We start from the raw sequence: 15,948 nt of genomic DNA, 5'->3' as shown, positions 1-15,948 counted from the left end.
TTTAAGTCCAAGTAAGTCACCATTCCATTGTAGTCGGACCTCTTCAGACCCACCATTGAGTACAACCCTCCCTTGTACCTGACTAAGCACATGCAACAACCGGAATGTCCACAGAGGTTCTTCACAAAACAAATACATGACTTAAATAACATGCCATATGAAGAGTGCCTCAAAGCCCTATCTCTGTACGCTGTCTTCTACAGATTGTTGAGGGGCAATCTATGACTGGCATAAAATGCATCCTTTGATCCTGCTCTGCTGGACTTTTTACATACTATATCTACAAAACAAATAACATGAGAACTATTCAATCCAGAGAATTAAACCTTGTCTGCACATAAATAGGACATGTTGGAGGAACAGGTACATGTATCAGATAATACTCCTTTGCTGGATCAGACTTCCCATCCAGGTGAAGCAGAGCTCTTCTTTAACCACATTCAAGCATAAACTGGACCAGTAGATGGGAAAGTAGAAGTTAACCTTTGGTCTGGCACCTATGTCTCTAATAGACAGAGGCAGATTGTAAATGGTTGACCAACCATGCCCCAACTTAAATATAAACATTAAATTATACTCCTAAAAATAACCAAAACAAATAAACTTGCTGGGTACATTTTGGAAGTTTGGCTAGGTCTGTAAGGGCCCTTGTGGTTGTTAGCCTAGTATATACCAATGAAACTATGAAAATGTCCTTGATCAGTATGATCAGAGGTTGTTCAGAGTATTTCAGAATGTATACTTCATTCAGGATTATTCATCAGTAAGGTTGTGATCAGTAGGTTTCAAATCATATGCTTCATTCAGAACTATTGATCAGAATGGTTGTGATCACTGAAGCACTGGGTCTAGATGACATAATCACCGCAAAAAATTACTCCACCATTTATATTAATTTTTATTGTATTTCCAAGTTGTTTCATCGTACATTGTATATAATAACGGTCCAAGCAGACATAAATTATTTATCATAACAACAGAACAAGACAGCAAGGAATGATAAAATACATATGTGAGCTAGAGTATACAACATTTTATTCAGCACCAATCAAGCAGTAGCCCAAAATGTATCACCACGCTACCAGCATCATCATTAAAATTCTAGGCTGAGTCTGAAAAATGGCCATCTGGGATCACTGCTGTACTGCATTTCAACAAACCCAATAAAATAAATAAAACAAAGTTGATCAACACCCCATCAGCATCTTCAGATCTGAGAATTTGCTTCAGTATCTGTAGTTGTAACTACCATACTTAACATACTCACCAGGATTCAGAGATGCATAATGCACTACACAATCCTGTTCATAGCATGAGTGTGCAGATCATTATGCCAGAGTGATTCAGAGATCACTGTAGCACTACAGAGGTGACAGTGGTAGTGATTCAGAGATAATTGTAGCACTACAGAGATGACAGTGGTAGTGATTCAGAGATCACTGTAGCACTACAAAGGTGACAGTGGTAGTGATTTAGAGATCATTGTAGCACTACAGAGGTGACAGTGGTAGTGATTCAGAGATCACTGTAGCACTACAGAGGTGACAGTGGTAAGAAGACTCTGGTCCGTAGTGCGATACTAGTCCATAGTTAATGTTAATTAGCCGTGTGTACTTCTATGGGAATTTTCAATGGGATCAGAATAGTATGGTAGAGCAGTTCAGAAAATACTGTACTGCAGTATTTTGGGAGCAAAGTGAAAAAGTGTATATGCCATATTTTGATGGCATACAACCATTCTTCCAAAAAAATTCCACCAGTATAGACAACCAAAACAAAGCTAAATAATGGTAAAAGGCACAAGAAACTAAACGACAGCCACACTCCTTTAGCATATACTTTATTTTGATTGCTTTCATTTTAAGACTTCAGAACTAAACATTTCCCGTAAAAACCTTTCTTCATATATAGTACTATCCAAATAACACATCATCTCATCAAACAATTAACCGCTTAAAACTTAAAGCAACACAGTAAAATCTTTAATACAACTTTACTTATTCACATATAGTTTTCTGTGTTTCAAAAAACGTTTAATGTCAATAACCTCGTTCAACCCAGGTGTTTTATCTCCCTGAAGTTGAACTTGCCAACAAGTTTCTCTCTGTTCCAAAAAGTTTTTAAAATCTCCCCTTCTTGCATCTAATTTGACTACTTCCAAAACTGAAAAAAAAATTTTTTATATGTTTCACACTCAACAGTATGCCTATATAAATAACTTCTTTCATCCCTGTTTTTTATGTTATAGTAGTGTTCACTTACCCTTTCATAAAGCAACCTAGTAGTCATTGCTACATAAAAACTGGAACATCCACTACATAGACAAACATACACCACACCCTTAGTTCTACAAGTGACATGCCTTGGGACTTTGATGGTACTAGGATAACTTAGTATAGTAATAAATGGACCTTCTAATATATATCTACAATATCTACAATTTCCACATTTATACATCCCTTCCTTTTCCTGAGTATGTAAATAGTCTGGGGTATATTTAGTATTATCTCTGTGAAACATTTTCTTCAAGTTATAATTGTTAATATAAATGAAATAAGGTTTATCGCCAGTGGTCTCAAACAACTCTTTATTACCCTCTAAAATCTTCCAATTGTTTTCAATTATTGTCCTTATTTCCTTACTGTCCACTGACATTTCTAAATTACAAGTTATTTTCTGATATTTATCACCCTTGACCATTCGTATGTTACTTCTAAATGGTTCTTTTAAAATAGGGGGGTATTTTTCATATCTTTTACTATAAATGTCCTCAGCTAATGTTCCAAGGTATTTCTTACCATAACCCCTCTCTATAAACATCTCACAAATCCTTATAAATTCCTCTTTCGTAACTTCATCATTACTAGTCATCCAACTACATCTTATTAATTGTCCTTTTAGAATATCTTTTCTAATAAATAGTGGATGATTACTTCTGTTATGTAGATAACTATTTACAAATGTCTCTTTTCGGTGTAGTCTAGTTTCAGAAATGTTGTTCTCTTCGTCCCATATCAAATTTACATCCAAAAAGTTTACATTAGTCCCTTTGTCACCCAAAGTAAACCTCAACAATTAAGATCTAACATTAATCATGTTAACAGAGTTTATAGCTCTGGTGTCATTACCTTCTATAATAAAAAACAGGTCATCCACAAATTTATTATAATAGCATACTTTGAATATTCCACTAACTTCCTTCAACACAGTATGTTCCCACCATCCAATTATAATGTTGGCAAAAGATGGGGAAGCTGGTGACCCCATCGCAACACCCTTTACTTGTTAGAAATATTTACCATCAAACATAAAGTAGTTGTTTTCTAATAACACATCTAACATTTCACAATACAAATTCACATGACTGGAAATAGTGGTGACCCACGGTGGTGGTGCTGCGGTAGCGTTGTCACCTCACAGTAAGACGCTGTCCGGTCTGATTCTCAGCTAGAGCGTCTTCTGCGTGGAGACATGCGTGAATGGGCGTACCTTCATTGAAGGTTGTGCATCAGAGCTGGTAACTTGGCATGTAAAAATCAACTACCAATCATTAGCGGACCAGAGTTCCGCTGTGGTGACCCCTAACCGGGAAAAGCTGAAAGACACAAACAAACTGGAAATAGTGGTAAACTTACATAGAAAATTTCTTACATATTCTATACCCAAGCCATGTGGAATTGAAGTAAAAAGTGAAACTACATCTACTATTAAAATAATATGATTGTCACTCTTAAAACTGAATTCAGTTAGAAAATTTCTCAATTTATCTTAAAAAATCCCACGAGTCTTTGATGTATGATTCAAATTTTTGTATTATAGGATTCAATACTGCATCCAAAACTAATGCTAACCCCCTCAGTAATATAATTTGGTGAAGAAACAATGGGTCGAAAAAGGGGGGGGGGTTGGTCCTTGTGAATTTTTGGAATTCCAAACAAGGTCCCTATACTAGGTTTTTCAATTAAACAAAAATTGTATGTATCAAAATCTAACTGTTCATTCATTAAGTTGTCATATAAGAAGTTGTATATCGCTTTAAAATTTCTTTGTATTTCTACAAAGCTTATCTGTTCATATTCATCTTTATTATCTAACATTTTTAACATAGTATTGACATACTGTTCCATATTCATTACTACTAACCCCCCTCCCTTATCACTTTTCATGATTCTGAGGTTACAATTGTTTTTTTATGTCATTCAAACATTTTTTCTCTTCACTAGTCATATTTTAGTGTTTAAAATGCTTAGTTTTGTGTAATACAGCTCTAATTTCCAACTCACACATACTTTCAAAGACTTTCAGCATATTAGACAATGTTGGATTAAAACAAGAGGGTTTTACAAACTTGGAAACATTAGTTGACATATTACTTAACAAAAAGTTCAAATTTAGTTTTCTAGTATATTGTTTAAGCTCTAGCAACGTTCATACACAGTATGCCCTTTTTTGTGGGCACAAAAGTAAGTCCAAGAGCCAACACCTTAGAGTACAATGAGGTAAAATGAAAGTCAGATTAGTTAAAAATACAAGCGTTGTTATTACCATTTATATTCAATTGTCTGTCGAAGATACTGACATCATTATTTCCTTGTCCTCATGGCCCTGGTGTTTACTCCTTTTACTTCATTTTGAAATAAAAAAAGTTTTTGGTCTTGTTCCACCTATTTTGTTTTGTGGTACTTCATTGTTAATAAAACAGTTATCAGTCTCTTTTGCCATTTGCACTCCTCTTAAGCTGGTTTCTGTTGAAACACAAGATGTATTTATAAAATTATTGCCGTGACCAGCTTGAACGTTCCACCCCCCATGGAACCGTCATTTCTGATTTGTGCCTTTTACCAGTATACAACCATTTTTTCATATGGCAGGAGCAAGGTAGCTAGCATCTCTGCAGACAAGTACTGCAAAGATGCGTGCACACAACGTCACATGTGAGTGTGTGAGTGTGTGTGTATATGTGTGTGGGAGCATGATGTAACAAATGAGTTTTATATGTAACAAATTGGCAAATAAACACAAAAAAAAGATGTAGAACTTTAATACAAAACAACAAGATAGTCTTAGTGTAAATCTCTATAAAATGAAACTTATTTATAAATAGCCATTTTTTGTTTATGAGCAAAATTAAACTAAAAATTAATTTTCCACATTTCTTACCAAACTAATGTGAAAAGCTAAAACAAAACATGATATCAGGATACTCTGAGCACAAATACTCAGCATGCAACTGCTACAACATGAATGCTGTTTTTATACAGCTGCCCCAGTTTTTTTTTTTGGCAAAATAGGTAAAAATATGAAAGCAAAAACAGTTTCACATATCTTGCAACTGCAATTCCTTTTTCCTCAAATAATCTCCTTACAAAATTACAAAATAAATATATAAGTAAATAAGTATGCAATTAGATGGATAGATGTTAAGACTCCAGCTTCCAAAACTAAAAACATTTCAGATACATGGAATATGTCAGTCTCTGCCGTTAGTTAGCTTGCACCATAGAACAAGAGAATGTGGTTTGGGTTTGATATCACCATCTATTCTCAAGGCTTGATCTACAGCCCTACAGTACCAGATATCACATTTATCTACTAGCAGCCCCCAAAGACTGCATAGCTATCCCTCCAAATTTCATGACTGCAATTTATAATGAATTTTGTGGTGGTGCTGCGGTAGCGTTGTCGCCTCATAGCAAGACATTGTCCCGTTCGATTCTCAGCTAGAGCGTCTTCTGTGTGGAGGCGTAAGTGAATGGGGCATGCCTTTGTTGAAGGTTGTGCATCAGGGCTGGTAACCCGGTATGTAAAAATCCACTATCAATCATTAGCGGACCGGAGTTCCACTGTGGCGAGCCCTAACCGGGAAAAAGCCGAAAGACACAAACAAACACCTGATGCCATAATGAAGTGATCTGAAGTAAATCCCCTCAATAGGCTGGCTCTGCTGTAAGAAGTTCACAACAGAAGGTCAATATTTATTAGGAACATGAACATGTTTGTGGAGAATAAGGATATATCTGAGGATAAAATAAAAGGACAATATTTAACCATTGTGACTGATGGGTATGGTGACCCACCAGATGGATTACAGTATCTGCATAACTTAGAGTAAGTGGTGTCATTCAGAAGGAGAAAATGCATATGCTTAAATATAAAGAAACATGGACATACATAATTGGATAAGCCCATATTTGTATTGTGTATATTTTATTCATAGTTAGGTGGTATAATAATATGTTTATCTGACTGCTTTTTAAAATGGCCTGTACATCAATTATACCTAATAGGGCATGTGTGACTAGTAGAAAGAAATCATGTGGACCTCTAAGGAGATGAAGAAACAGTAGAAGAAACAACACCAAAAGACTCTTGAACAATGAAGATATTTGAAAGTAAACTCTACAACCTTATAAAGTTGTGCATATAAAATGAAGCTCTTATTTATGACAGATGTATTCCTTTTTTATACTGCAGAATATTGATATTCTTTAGAATACATATTATATATATATATATATATATATATATATATATATATATATATATATATATATATATATCTACCTTGTTATCTTGAAGTCTGGCTTAAGATGGACAGATGCAATAAAAATATTACATAATAACTACAGGAATCAATCAGATAAGGTTAGAAAAGACTAGGAAGGGAAACTGGATAAGCAAATCACAAAGAAACAACGGGACGATATATGTGACTCCCAGATATTCTACAAAGTCTAGAATATTTCGGATCTTTGCTTGGTAGTGTTTGTATAGGTATTTTTATACCCCAAGCAGACCCTAAAGAATTTTTTTTTCAGGCAGACTGCAAATGTTGGAGGTGTGATTGGGGAGATAGATATCATTAGGAATATATTTTATCAAGGGCAGATTTTATGTACTTAGAACATTACTGTAATTGCAGGTTTTGTAATAGAATGCTTTTTCTGAAGAAAATGACATCGAAAACTCAAATGTACCTTATTTAGTGACTGCAACTCACAACACATTTGCCAGAAAACTACAGACTTTAAGAATAACATATCAGAAATGCAAAGCACAATCAATGACACATCCCTGTGTTTTATTTAAATATTAAAAATGCACCACACTGATTTACTTGCATCATTGCCAACTTATGAAAAAAAAATAAGAGCTAACATATATGTTAATGACTTGACAGAAAGCTACATGCATATTTACATAATTTTGGTTGCTTTGCCAACTTTTAAAAATGACTGTATACAGCTACATCACTTAGTGTATCCTAACTCCTAATCTGAAACAAAAAAGTCTTTTTCCTAGCTGATTTGGCAAAACATATCCCTGTTTTTTTTTTTACTTTACTTGTCATTGCCATTTTTCATATTCTAGCAACTCATAAAAATATAAAACTTTTACAGTTATACATCACTTACCTTTGGTGTATCTCCCCTGACTCACTAAGGAATTAACCAAAGGAATCCTGGGCAATACAGTGAAACTTGTAGTTCCCTCTTATGACATGGATTGAAAAACTGACTGAATGCATTCCTTCCAAAAAGGAAAAAAAGTTTTAGTAATATATATATATATATATATATATATATATATATATATATATATATATATATAAACAGGTCACAATACAAGTAGAAGGCCTGCAGCAGAAAACAGAACAGACAACAGAAATTATTGAAAGAGGAGACTCCAGAAAAAAACGATCCAAAATAATAAATAAATAAAACAAAAGCTGTCACATAAGGAATACAGCACCACCATCCAGTAAAAACTGTATGGAATTTTACAAAACACTGCTGTTGCTAAGGTATATTTAAAGTTTTGTTAGAAAAGAATGCCTTTAAAATTTCCTCGCCTGCACAACTGCAGTTGCCGATGTCACTGACGCACCCCTTTCACTCTCAAGCACAATACCAGCTAAATGATGAAAGACAAGCCGCATCTAAGAACCACGAAGTCGGTCCATTTTCACACATCTTTCCCTTGCCTTTTGAACTGGGATAATTGGGTAATTATCACCCGTTTACTGAAAAAATTACAATGATGCAAATGCCAGATGAGCTGCAAATTACTATGCTGTCTCAATCAAGGCATTTGCGTGTGCTAAGTTGTTATTTTATTTACCTGAAGTTTAGATTTCGCCCCTGGGTCCTAGTGTCCTCCAAGTTCTACCCCATTCAGAAAAAAACTGTACTGAAGTGCGTACAGTGAGTATGCCTTCCGACGTCCCTGCCTCTGTCCAGCACAGCCATTGAAGTGATCCCCGAGGTAAACTTTCTGTTTCCCATCCACTCATCAAGGTTTCTCTTGAAGAGTGTTAGCGAGGAGCTCTGCCTAATGTAGATTGGAATCTTGTTTCAAAGCATGGGAAGTCTCTGGGACAAGAATCTATCCCTCCAGCACGTGCTATTTATTGTTGTGGTGAGGTTTAGATCCCTGGAACGTGTGGCTCGAGGGCATATGGTTTTCTTTAGGTGGAGCATGTCCATCAATTCTGGGTTGGACATGGCCTTGTATGTCAGGCAGAGATCACCACTGAGTAGGCGGTATGCAACCAAGTACAGCTGGAGTTTCTACACTCGAGCTGCATAGGGCATCTGCTTGAGGCCAGTGATCCTCTTGGTGAGGTACTTCTGTGATCGTTTCAGTTGTTGCAGGTGTCTTGTAAGGTACATCCCAAATGGGGCATCGTATTCTATGATGGGTCTGATGACTGATGTGTAGAGGGGCCCAATGACCTCTTTTGATCTGGATGCCAACCCTTTTGTGATTATTTGGGCCACAGAGAAGGATTTTCTAACCACTTTGGCAATGTGATTATCAAAGGAGAGGTTACTATCTACCTGGGTCCCCAGATCCCTTATTACGTCTTCCGTATTTAGGGAGCTACCACCTATGTGACAGTTTGTGAGTACGTTGTTTTTTCCAAAGGGGATGACTATGCACTTTTTGGCATTTAGCTTGAGGCCATGGTTTTGACACCAGGTATCTGTCTCAGTGAGACCCATTTGGAGGATGTTTGTGTCAGCCAGAGAGTCAATTATAGCCCCTAGTCTGCAGTCGTCTGCAAACGTGGTCAGCCATAGTCCTCCTGTGCTTGCCTGTACCTCTGAGAAGTATATGCCAAACAGGAGGGGTCCTAGGACTGAGCCCTGGGGAATGCCACTTGTAACTGGTTTAAAGTCAGACCTAGCTCCCACAACTCTTACCATGTGAGTTCTGTCCATGAGCCAGTTGGCAACCCATCTCGTGATGTAGGGGTTAATGTTCAGGCTGGTGAGCTTGTCTATAATACCTGATTGGGAAATAGTGTTGAAGGCCTTTGCGAGGTCTAGGTAGGCTGTGTGGACCAGCTTTCCCTCATCTATAGCCTTAGTAACTGTCTCAAAGAAATCCACCAGGTTTAGGAGGCATGATCTGCCCTTAACAAAGCCGAAATGGGTAGGGTCCAGTGTTTGGAGGTTCCCAATGTCTCTGTTAATGAAATCCATGATGATGCACTCGATAGCTTTGCAGACCAAGCTAGACAGGCTTATAGGGCGATAGTTCTCGGGGTCCATTATGGCTCCACCTTTGTGGAGTGGAATAACTGTTGTTGTGTGCCACTCTGTGGGCACATAGCCTATGGAGAGGCTGAGTTGAAACAGTGTGTTTAGGTGAGGGGTTAGTTCATCTTTGAGCTCATGTAGGACGCAGACTGGGACACCGTCCAGTCCCATTTATGCTGTGTTTTTGGCTTTGGAAAGGGCTGTTTTAACCTGAGTGTCTGTGATTTCAGGGGCACTACATTCTTCTGGTATAGTTATGGGCCCTTTTGGGGGTGAAAGGGGGGTAAAGTTTGCACTGAACCTGTCTGCCAGGATGTTGGCTATATCAGTCAGTTAAGTGTATTTTGTGCCATTCTGCACTGACTCAGAGCAGATCTGAGAATTGCCACTTAGATTTTTGATATAGCTAAAGAATACCTTGTGGTTATCTTTGGAGTCCATAGCAATTTTTCTTTCGAAGCTAGCCTTGGATGATTTTATGAGGGAACGTAGTTTCTTGCTGATACTGATCAGGGATGTCTTCCCTTCTTGGGATTTTACTCTTTTCTGTACTAGTTTCCTCCTTCTGTTGTATAGCTTGTTTATGGCAGGGGTCCACCAGACTGGTTTCCTTTTCTTGGATGAGTGAGTCTTGGTTTTGTTTGGGATAGCCCTATCCATGCATTCTTGTAGGTGCCCATAGAGTGCATTAGTAAAGGATTTTGCAGCTTGGACAGTGTTATCCTTTAGCATGGGGGCTTTGAAACTTCCCACCTTGGTCTTAAGTAACGTGAAGTTTGCTTTTGAAAAGTTTTTTATGTTGGTTTCTTTGACCAGGGGTGGTGGGGGAATGTGGTTATCCAGAGTGAGTAGTTTATGGTCAGATCTAACCAACAAGGGGTTGACGTCTGGTATGGAACACCAGTTGCCCATGCTGGTGATGACTAGGTCCAGTATGTTATCACCTCTGGTGGGGGTGTTGACCAGTTGATCCAGGGCATTTGAGTTTATAAATTCTAGGAAATGTTTGGCAAGGGAGTTTGTACTTGAGTAGTTCTCCCAGTTAATGCTTGGGTAATTGAAATCACCCAATATCAAGGTGTTTGGTAAGACCTTTATGTTTCCCAGTGTTTCCAGGAATGCGGAGTGGGGGTCCTGGGACATGGTGGGTGATCTGTAGCAAGCTATAATTTGAATAGCAGTTTTGCCCATTGTTAGTTGCACGTGGATGATCTCTGAAGCATCGTGCTGTGTCACTAACCTGGAGGTGTGGGTATCCTTCATGAATATGGATACTCCCCTGCCTTTTGTATTTCAGTCCGGGTTTTGTGGCTGAAATGTATGGTATGAGTTGTAGCCTGGTAGTGCTGGGGTGCTCTCTGGAGCCTTAAACCAGGTTTCTGTTACTGCACATATATCGATTTTCTCCATACTGAGGAGTGCCTCGAGTGCGTGCATTTTGAGGTTTAGACTTCTGGCATTGAGTAGCATTACCCTCAGTTTTTTGTTACTTGCGCTGTTTACAGCGGTGGGTTTGTCTTTTGAGCCTTGCCTAAAAAAGGCACTATGGGGGTGGCAAGAGCCTTGGCCAGTATTCGAACGCCTAAGGGTGACAGGTGCAAGCCATCTCTAGTGAAGCAGCATGGCTTGTCGAGCACTTCATCCCAGGCTGACAGACACTGAATCCACTTTGAATGACACCAGAAGCTTAGCCAATTGTTGAAATTGATAATGTTTTCTCTATACTGTGATATCATTCTTGGTAAGGGCAGGATGGTACTCAGGGTCAGGGTCATACCGACCTGAGCTACATGATCAAAGAGCTCCTCCATGTCTCTTTTCATGTAGTCCAGGGAGGTACGGCTCAGGTCATTCACACCAACATGGACAATGACAGAGTCATATTTGTACTTGTTCTGGAGTGACCAGAGTGCTTGTGTTATGTGGTAGATCCTGGCACCCAACAAGCAGCTAACAGTAACCTTCTCCTTGTTCAGCTTAGTTAGTGGGACATCAGTGTGCCTGACTATAAAGTCACCTATTACTAGTGTGTTGGGTATGTTATTTTGCCTTAAGGGCTGTGATTGCATGGCACACTGGTTTTGTGAAGTATGTGTTTCATGGTTTGTGTTGGGGGGTGGAGGTTGCTTGGATGTCTACTTTGTAGATCTCTGTTGCTTTTGCAGATTTTTATTTAGAGCCTCTGAGTATGTTTTCGTGTATTTATGTGTGTTTTTTGCTGGTGCTGGTTTCATAGGACTATGTGAGACTGCTGGTGTGATGCAAGTAATTCCGTTCTCCTCTTGACGCCTGGTCGAGTCTTGGGGTGAGAGAGCATAGCCTCCAGTTTGGCTGTATAATTGCATCTCTCGCATGTATTAGTGTTTGGTGGAAGGAGGAGAGGGTTGTCTCTGTACATGAGGCAATTGTAACATTTCCTCAAAATGCTCAGATTCACCAGTTAGACCAGAGAGTACACCTGAAACTGCCCTTTCAACATGCCTGGATAGGTACAGTGAACTGTTTTACTGAATGGCTGGTAAGGTCGAATAGAGAGCCTTGTCCTTTTCTACAGTATAGAGGGGTCTAGTGTTAAGGTTTATTAGTGCTTGCTATGAATGTTGAGCAAGTGCCAGGATGAGAAGTGAATGGTTTGAGTGCTTAAGTTGAATGTTTGTCTAGTTACAAGGGAAAAATTGAAGAGTAGACTTTGTGGAGTCGGGAATAGTTATACCCTAGCTAACCGGCACTGCCCAGCGTGCAATACCATGCAAATGCGGGTTTTATAGCAGGGAAATGAAGGAGACAGAAATTAGCCCAAAATGGCTAATAAACTATTAATTTCTGGGCTGAAACCACTCCTCCAGGGACAGATAGGCTGCTCAAAGCTTCCTATCTCACAGTGACCAGAGAAACTTTCTTCTATCCAAGTAAGGTATAGGCAAACACAGAAGCTTGTAACACAGCCCTGAATTCAGCACTAACCTGAAAACTGGACTATCCTAGCTTAGAAAGGCGGAAAAACACGTATATATATTTTTTGTTTGTTTTTCTGAAAATAAAGCAGATTCAATAAAAAAAAACACTTTAAATGCACAGAAATGGCTATCACACTTGAGTGTGTAGCCTACAATAGTTAAACAGGTAATTTAAACACAAAAACAACTTTGTTAAAGTGCAGGCAGTAAAATAAGTATATATTTTTTTGTTTGTTTTTCTGAAAATAAAGCAGATTCAATCAAAAAAACACTTTAAATGCACAGAAATGGCTATCACACTTGAGTGTGTGGCCAAGAACAGTTAAACAGGTAATTTAAACACAAAAACAACTTTGTTAAAGTGTAGGCAGTAAAATAAGTACAATATGCCACTGAAACAAGCTTTTTAAATCACAGAAACTCAAAAAATCAACATTTTAGGCGGAATTAGCTAAAGGAAGCAAGAAAATGCAGAAAAATGATACTTAATCACTCCAAATTCTCTCTTTTGTCTCTCTGCTGCTGTAGAACTCTGTAAGGCAACAGGCAGGAGTTTGCTGAGCTGTATACTAGCCCAAAAACCTTGCAAATGCGGGTTTTATAGCAGAGAAATGAAAGAGATAGAAATTAGCCCAAAATGGCCAATAAACTACTAATTTCTGGGCAGAAACCACTCCTCCAGTGACAGATAGGCTGCTCAAAGCTGCCTCTCTCACAGTGAACAGAGAAACTTCCTTCTATCCAAGTAAGGTATAGGCAAACACAGAAACTTGTAACACAACCCTGAGTTCAGCACTAACCTGAAAACTGGACTATACTAGCTTCGAAAGGCTGGAAAACAAGTATATTTTTTGGACAAAAAAGGAGAAAATCAGAAGACAGAAAGTGAAAGGAAAAAAGAAAACGAAAAGAGGAAGATATAAGTAAATGAATAAATATACTTACCTATAGCAACCATGAGCGGCAATAATTTAAGCAACCTTCTCATTAATTGATTAAAGGTGTTCAAAAATTGTGGATATGGTAATCCCTTTTCACACTCCATGTAACTCATGTCTACTGTCTTTAACAACTTTGTTTCTGCTCCAACCACAACCCTGCATATTACCTTACCAAAATCCTTTCCCTAACAATGCCATTAATCTAGACACTTGGACAAAAAACATACGCACACACATATGAACTACACTAAAACTATCTCCTAACCTTAACTCTAACCCTAAAAAGCAAACACACACCCCACAACCACACATAAACACTCTGTCAAACAAACCCGAAAACTATCTCCTTAACTAACCCTAACTCTAATCCTAAACTGCAAACACAAACACACACACACACACACACACACACACACACACACACACACACACACACACACACACACACACACACACACACGCACACACACACACACACATGCACACACACACACGCACACACACACACACACACACACACACACACACACACACACACACACACACACACACGCATACCCACACTCCCAAACCAGACACAGACCTACTTTTATTTTTTTGAAATGGGCATTCGATAACATAAACTTTCAACAACATGAACCAGAACCAGAAGTTAAGACTGTCAACAATATATATATATATATATATATATATATATATATATATATATATATATATATATATATATATATATATATATATATATATATATATGTATATATATATATATATATATATGAGTTTACTGAATAGAATTGAAAGCCACAAATGTCAATGTTCAAAACATTGACCTCAAAATATTGAAAACACAAAAGTCAACCTCAGCTCATGCAAAATTAAAACTTAAAGAAAATCACCCCTTTAATTATATATACTAACTCTGAGAATGCACAACATCAGGAAAATATCAGGGAAAAGATATTTATTTTATTTATTTATAAATTGTGCTTTCCCTCTCACCTGTTGACTATCTGCTTAGTTTATATATATATATATATATATATATATATATATATATATATATATATATATATATATATATATATATATATATATTTATATGTAGGCCACAGTGGTGCAGTGGTTAGCATTGTCGCCTCACAGCAAGAGGTTCTTCCATTCGATTCTCAGCTGGAGCGCCTTCTGTGTGGAGTCTGCATGTCCTCCCCATGGTCAAATGATGTCTAAAGACATGCAAGTAGGTGCGTGCGTGAATGGGTGTGCCTTTTTTGAAGATTGGGCGTCGGGCTGGCAACTCGGCACTGTACAAATCAGCTGCCAATCATTAGTGGACCAGAATTCCGCTGTGGCGACCCCTAACCAGGATAAGCCGAAAGACATGCACATATATATATATATATATATATATATATATATATATATATATATATATATATATATATATATATATATATATATATATAGGTCTACCTGAAAACGTCGACAGCACACAACGCCAATGATGAGAACACCGACACTGGAAGATCGACAATGGAGAAGACCAACAGTTGAGAAGCCTGACGCTGAGAACACCGACATGTTAAGGTAAGTGTGTGATAGGATGGACGTTAGGGTCAGGGTGGGGGGTTAGGTAAGTGTGTGATAGTGACGGATGTTAGGGTAGGGTGCGGGTAAGGTAAGTGTGTGATAGTGACGGACTTGAGGGTTAAGGGCGGATTAACTGAGTTAGGGTTAGGGTGTGGGTAAGGTAAGTGTGCGATAGTGACAGAGTTAAAGGTTAGGGGCAGATTAAGTGAGTTAGGGTTAGGGTTAGGGTGCGGGTAAGGTAAGTGTGCAATAGTGATGGACCTTAGGGTTAGGGTTTGGGTTAAGGTTAGTGCATAGATAGTTGTGTATGTAAGATTTAGTGTAGGTTTGTAAGGGTTTTGGTGTGCTTGTGTTGTGTATGTGTTTTTCAGGAAAGGTATTTGTTTTGTTGATTGTCGGGAATTTGGTTTGTCGGGCATGTGAAGTTTTGTGTTTTTGAGCTTTCTTTTTTTGTCGTTTTTTTCGTGTTGGTTATTTCGTTGTCAGTGTTTTGGAGTGTCGGTGTTATCAGGTAGACCCATATATATATATATATATATATATATATATATATATATATATATATATATTTGTGTGTGTTTATTTATTTAATGTTTTGATGATATCTATGGATTACCACTCTATGCCACTATACACAGTGACTGTAAGAATTATTTTCGAGTATGGGTGCATTTTCTGGTATTCTTAATTCCTTTTTAAGGAGGGAGGTCCTTCCCCCTTAGTCTCCCACCTCTACCTGTAAAGCTAACAAGTTGTGAGGGTTTTAGAAATTAAATTAACAGTAAAAGTACAAATCAAGAAGACTGGCTGCCATGCTTCTACAGTACTCTGACACTTACAAGACTGGCTAGTCGCAATCCTACATGCTCATGTGAGTGGAATTCATTATATTATACTTTCAGCAACTGATTTTAATAT

This window comes from Protopterus annectens, chromosome 5.part0, assembly GCF_019279795.1.
Source record: "Protopterus annectens isolate FY-2018-M chromosome 5.part0, PAN1.0, whole genome shotgun sequence".
Lineage (NCBI taxonomy): Eukaryota > Metazoa > Chordata > Ceratodontiformes > Protopteridae > Protopterus > Protopterus annectens.
The sequence above is the reverse complement of the archived record's forward strand: the minus strand, read 5'-3'. Positions refer to the sequence as shown.